The 6,670-nt window shown below is 38.9% G+C and overlaps 1 pseudogene; it reads right to left on the reverse strand.

Moving 5' to 3' along the window:
- Positions 1-642: 642 nt before the first annotated feature.
- LOC111540053 lies at positions 643-4,708 on the reverse strand (annotated as a pseudogene).
- Between the last annotated feature and the right edge of the window lie 1,962 nt (positions 4,709-6,670).

A 6,670-nucleotide genomic window follows, 5' to 3' on the forward strand; every position in this document is an offset into this window, starting at 1 on the left:
GAACTTGCAACCAGATTCTGGCACTAGGTTTTCCCTAAGTCTTTTTTTTTTTTTTTTAAGAGAGCAAACTTTGAAGTTTATTCAATAATTAGTCCTCATATATAAACAAGTTTCAATATTAATGAATAATACATGTCACTTTAAGGCTTTAGACAATATAAAAACTTACAGAAAAGTGTTTTTAGACCACTTTACATAGTTGGAGGAAGAAAATAAAAGGATTAAACTAAATTATGAGTTCAAATGCATTTATGATCAAAATTGTGTAAAACAAAAAAATCAAAACACATTTTGCAGCAGAACCTGTAAAAGTTTTGTTGTATTCATCTTTTTGAACCATGAAATAGAATGCATTTGCCTCGTTTTAATAAGGTTTTCAAGAAACAGAACTAATTTAATCATGAAGTATGAACTTGAAAATGAACATATTCTATTATCAGTATCAATTGGTGAATTAACTGTTATCCAAAAAGGTTGACAAGTTCTAACTAGTATGAACAGAATATTGAATTCATTAATGAATATATAACCATTTTGGGCACACAAATAATCCCTAGTTTTATACCCACTGCATTTCAAAATTCTTTAAACTGTGGGGCATTCGATGTATTTAATGCGGCAGAAAAAATATTAAATGATTCATTAGTTTATTCTGTTCAGTCCTTTTCCCATTAAACAAGAAAACACTGACATAACCATTTTTGGTTTCACTTCCACAAGGCCAACACGTAGTGCATAAATCTGGGCACTGATCTCACAAGCAACTGAAGTGGCATATGTTGAAGCTGGAAATAAAAGTATTTTTATTTGCACTTTTAAAAGTACACTTTCACCCTTTCCAAGATCTGATGACATATTCAACGTGTAACTTCTCATCAGCTGCCATAACCAATGCCAGAATAAATGTTGAATTCCCTTCATTTAGGTCCTGCCCAGCAATGCCAACGAAGGAGAATTTGGCCTTATTCTTCCCAAGTTCCACTGCACGGTTAGTTATCAATGTTTACGTTCTCTCCAAGGGCAGGATAAGGGGTGTTGTTGACATGGCTCCAGTTGAATGAGACTCAGATCATATCATAGAGCTGAAAGATCGCTAAAGCATCTGCAAGGTAACTGTACAAATGATTAATGTATGCATTCATTCCCAAGGAATTCACCATTTCTGAAATGTCCCCTCTTCTTTGCTCTCTGCCTCCAATAAGTTTATATTCATGTCATTATTTTCCAACTTGTGTAGGCATGAATGGGTATTAAACAGATTAACTATGAAAGCTAAATTAAATTTAGGATTGCCTGAAACCACATCTGCAGGAGTAACAAACTGTTTGCAGCCAAGTTGATCTACTTCTTGAAGCATATGTCTAGCACACTTCAGATCATTTTTCTTATAAAATCCTGAAGCTGGACTGGAAATTCCATATTCCCAGTAACCTTTAGGGTCCATTTGTTTAAGCAGATGAAAACAGGCTCTTGAATCCTTATTGCCTTGGCTGAAGTTGTTGATGGTATACCATCCTGCCTCAGCCAGATGATAGTTCACCCATTACAGTAGTAAGTCCTTAGGAGAAAGCTACATCAGAACCTCTAGTTCCTCACCTTCATTTAGCAATATAATCAGAGCTTCATTCCTAGAAATCTCAATATCATCAAAAAGACCAACTTAGATGATCGGCCAGAGAAGTCCTAAGACCAAATGAGGTGTTCCTTCTTTGAGATTCTTTGCACTGATGTTGACCACTGTACAACCAATGGTTGAGACAGAATTCGTGTCCAGTGTATTAGTCCATTCTCACGCTGCTATAAAGAAATGCCCAAGACTGGGTAATTTATAAAGAGGTTTAATTGACTACAGTTCCACAGGGCTGGGGAAGTCTCAGGAAACTTACAATCATGGTGGAAGAGGAAGCAAACACATCCTTCTTCACATGGCAGCAGGAAGGAGAAGTGCCAAGCAAAAGCGGGGAAAGACCCTTATAAAACCATCAGATCTTATTTGAACTAACTGACTATCATAAGAACAGCGTGAGGGTAAATGCTCCCATGGTTAAATTACCTCCAACCAGATGTCTCCCACAGCAGGGGGAGATTATGCGAACTACAATTCAAGGTGAGATTGGGTGGGGACACAGAGCCAAACCATATTATTCTACCCCAGCCCCTCCCAATTGTATGTCCTCACATTTCAAAACACAATCATGCCCTTCCAACAGTCCCCCAAAGTCTTAACTCATTCTGGTTAACTCAGAAGTCCAAGTCCAAAATCTCATCTGAGACAAGGCAAACCCCTTCCATTTATGAGCCTGTAAAATCAAAAGCAAGTTAGTTACTTCCTAGATACAGTGGGGATACAGGCATATTACACCTGCTTCAAATGGGAAAAGTTGGCCAAAACAAAGGGGCTATAGGCCTCACACAAGTTTAAAATCCAGTAGGGAAGCCAAATGTTAAAGCTCCAAAATCATCTCCTTTGACTCCATGTCTCACATCCAGGGCACGCTGATGCAAAAGATGGGATCCCACAGCCTTAGGCAGCTCTGCCCCTGTGACTTTGCAGGGCACAGTCCCCCTCCTGACTGCTTGCATTGAGTCTCTGTGGCTTTTCCAGGCTCACGGTGCAAGTTGCTGGTGGATCTATCATTCTGAGGTCTGTAAGACAGTGGTCTTCTTCTCACAGCTCTGCTAAGCAGTGCCCCAGTGGGGACTCTGTGTAGGGGCTTCAGTCCCACATTTCCCTTTTTCACTGGCCTAGCAGAGGTTCTCCATGAAGGCTCCACCACTGCAGCAAACTTCTGCCTACACATCTGGATATTTCCACACATCCTCTGAAATCTAGGTAGAGGCTCCCAAACCTCAATTCTCGACTTCTGTGCACCCTCAGGCCCAACACCATGTGTTAGCCACCAAGGCTTGGAGTTTGCACCCTTTGAAGCCACAACCTGAGCTCTACCATGGCCTCTTTTAACCATGTCTGGGACACTGGGCACCAAGGCCTAAGACTGCACAAAGCAGCAAGGACCTGGTCCTAGCTCAGGAAACCATTTTTCCTTTCTAAGGCTCTGGACCTGTGATGAGACAGACTGCTGGGATGACCTCTGACATGCCCTGGAGACATTTTCCCCATTGTCTTTGATTAACATTTGGCTCCTCAGTACTTATACAAATTTCTGCAGACTGCTTGAATTTCTCCTCAGAAAATGGGTTTTTCTCTTCTATCACAATGTCAGGCTGCAAATTTTCCTAACTTTGCTTCCCTTTTAAACATAAGTTCCAATTCCAAACCATACCTTTGTGAGTACATAAAACTGAATGTCTTCAACAGCATCCAAGTCACCTCTTGGACACTTGGCTGCTTAGAAATTTCTTCCGCCAGATACCCAAAATCATCTCTCTCAAGTTCAAAATTCCACAGATCTTTGAGATCTTTGGGCAAAGAAAGAGACAAAAAAAAAAAGCCAGTCTCTTTACTAAAACATACTGAGAGTCACCTTTATTACAGTTCCTAACAAGTCCCTTATCTCCATCTGAGACCATCTCAGCCTGGACTTCATTGTCCATATCACTATCAGCATTTTGGTCAAAGCCATTTAACAAGTCTCTAGGAAGTTCCAAACTTTCCCACATCTTCCTCTCTTCTGAGCCCTCCAAACTGTTCCAACCTCTGCCTGTTACCAAGTTGCAAAGTCACTTCCACATTTTCAGGTAATTTTACAGCAGTGTCCCACTACCGAGTACCAATTTATTGTATTAGTCCATTCTCACATGGCCTTAAGGAAATGCCCAAGACTGGGTAATTTACAAAGGAAAGAGCTTTAATTGACTTGCCATTCCACAGGGCTGGGGAAGCCTCAGGAAACTTACAATCATGGTGAATGGTGGATGGAGAAGCAAACACATCCTTCTTCACATGATGGCAGGAAGGAGAACTGCAGATCAAAAGGGGGAAAAGCCCCTAATAAAACCATCAGATCCCCTGAGAACTCACTATCATGAAAACAACATGAGGGTAACTGCCCTCATGATTAAATTATCTCCCACCAGGTCTCTCCCATGACACTTGGGGATCATGGGAACTATAATTCATGGTGAGATTTGGGTGGGGACACAGAGCTAAATCATATCAACTAGGTTTAAATTTTCAGAAAGAGTGAAAGTGGCGAGCTTTTTATTAATGGCTGTTTCATCAGTTGTATCTGGTTCAAATAAATTGATCATTTTGCAAAGAAGGATGAGATCTGCAAGTAACTTGAAGATACTGCCATCACTGAAGTTCACGGGTATAAGATGCTTCATTTACAAGACTACAGTCAGGTTCATTCTCCAGGGCTTTGTTTATCCAGTTAACAAAAGTCTCTTTTTCCCCCTGAATATGAATGTTGTGCACCCTTACTGGAAATAGATGAAGTTCCTCTCACAGCAGTAATCATTTGCCTCATGTTCATTATTTTTCAGGATGTTTTGCTAATATCTTTCCTTTTTAATTCTTGCATCAGTGACACAAATTCTTCAAACTGATTTTTCCATGTTGGTTGTTGTCAGCAACTGCTAGAATTTTCTCATATACCTTGTAGCCAGGCATAGGAAGGCTTGCTTCATTAAACAGGTCTTGGAGTTCACAGTCACAGACATACCCACTATTGTGAATATTTATTCCACTAAACACTTCTTTTACTTCTTCAAGCTCCTCCCAAGAAATGGTAGTAGTACTGTTTCCAACTTTGGACAGGAAAGACTACCTTCAGGTCTTCATATCTCTTTATCTTGTAGTTTACTAGTTGCTTTCACATTCACTATCTTGTTTAAGCATCAAACCCACAGCTGAAGAGAAGGCCTCCCTTCTCAAGGGGTCAGAAACAGAGTCACAAACTTTGACTTCTCATCCATCATTCCCCTAAGTCTTAACTTTAAGTGATGTTGTCAGTTTTCCTCCTTTATGGTGACTGGATGGGTATTTTTAAAAGGAAGCTGAGAAAACCCACATTAGCTGCTTACATCTAGGCATCATTTTAAACTGCAGTGCACAATAATGAATCAGCTTAAGTAAATCCAGTCGTGCTAAGGTTCTTAAGACACTGGATTGTAATTTATCTTTTTTCTGTTCTCTAGTAGCCTATCAGTTCTTCTGGGGCAGAAAACCTTTTTTTCTTACTTATCTCTGGGTCTTCAGCATCTGGCATAGTGCTTGATATCAATCAAAGCAAACAGCTGTGTTCAAGATGTGATGAAAATTTAGACATGTAGAGAATTGAATGGTAAGAGGAACAAAATTTTAAAAAGGAAATCATAGGAAAGAATTTTGAGGAAAAACTATATCTTATAATGAAACACATCTATTGCAAATTAGGACAATTTTGACAATACATTTATTTCTGAATACAGATTATAAGATATAATTATTATTCTAGAATATATGAATATATGCATGTATGGCATATATAACATGATATATTTTATATTGGAAAGTTATTTCTGCTTGAAATACAATACAATGAGCACCTGTATAACCTTCATCTAGAAAAAGGTTCTTTATAGCTATTTTTCCCCTATCCAGGATTCAATCGAGAGATTATGCATTTCATTGGGTTGTCACATCCTTTTAGCCTTTGATGGAGAACATACACACACACAAACACAAACATACGCTCTTTTTTGTTCTTTGTGACAGTAGCATTTGTCCAGGCAATTTGTCTTGTATCTCAAACTTGATTTCTCTAAGAGCAGACAAATCTTTACATTTAGATGCAGCTTAGGTATGTTTGGCAAAAATACTACTTAGGTGATTTTATGTGTCTCAGAAGATGTATCATCACCAGAAGTACATAATGTCAGTTTGTTCCAATGTTAATGATGCTAAATTTCGTCAGTCAAGATAGTGTCATCAAATCACTCCAATAAAGTTACTGCTTTCTCTTTGTAATTAAATAACCTGTAGAGTGATGTTTTGAGACTATTCTGTTAACCCAATGAATTTAGTGTCCATTGATAAATCTTCCTTGAATTATTACATATGTGTTGCAAAATAATGATTTTCTAATTATTTCACACTTTCTCCACTTATTAGCTGATATGCTCCGTAAAGAAGAGTTTCTCCCTCCACATACTGACCTTTATTTTATAACTATGTAGTTACAGACTCTATTTCTGCCTTTGATGTATTTTAATCCATTACCATTATTATGGTTTTGATGCTCAGATTGTCTCACATTTAGCCCATAAGAACTCCTCCAAACTGGCTTCTGAGTCATTTTGATGTACTTCTCTCATTTGCTGAACACATATGTGCTTTCTGATCCAACAATATATGACAGTCTCTCCTTTTACTTTCCCTTCTCCAGGCCTGTGGACAGCCTTTACTCTAAGGAACCTGCTGCCTTTTACTGAGGATGGTACTTAGATCCCATGGCCCATTGAGTTACTGCTACTGAGTATGGCCTAAATACTTCTCTAACCCATGTCTACTACCTCCACCCTACTCCATGGCAACAATCCTCAGTTGGTCTTATGACAAGAAATCTGGCTTCCTTTCAACCACTTTCTCACCCTATAGTCAGTGTGATCTTGCCAAATGTAAATTTGTCCCTGCCATACCATGTGCATGTGCACGCATACATTCATGCAGTTCGTAACACACTTGAAACAATTCAGTGGTTGCCCTTTGGGTTGTAGAATGAAC

The sequence above is a fragment of the Piliocolobus tephrosceles genome, chromosome 13 (genome assembly GCF_002776525.5).
Source record: "Piliocolobus tephrosceles isolate RC106 chromosome 13, ASM277652v3, whole genome shotgun sequence".
In the NCBI taxonomy this organism is placed as follows: Eukaryota; Metazoa; Chordata; class Mammalia; order Primates; family Cercopithecidae; genus Piliocolobus; species Piliocolobus tephrosceles.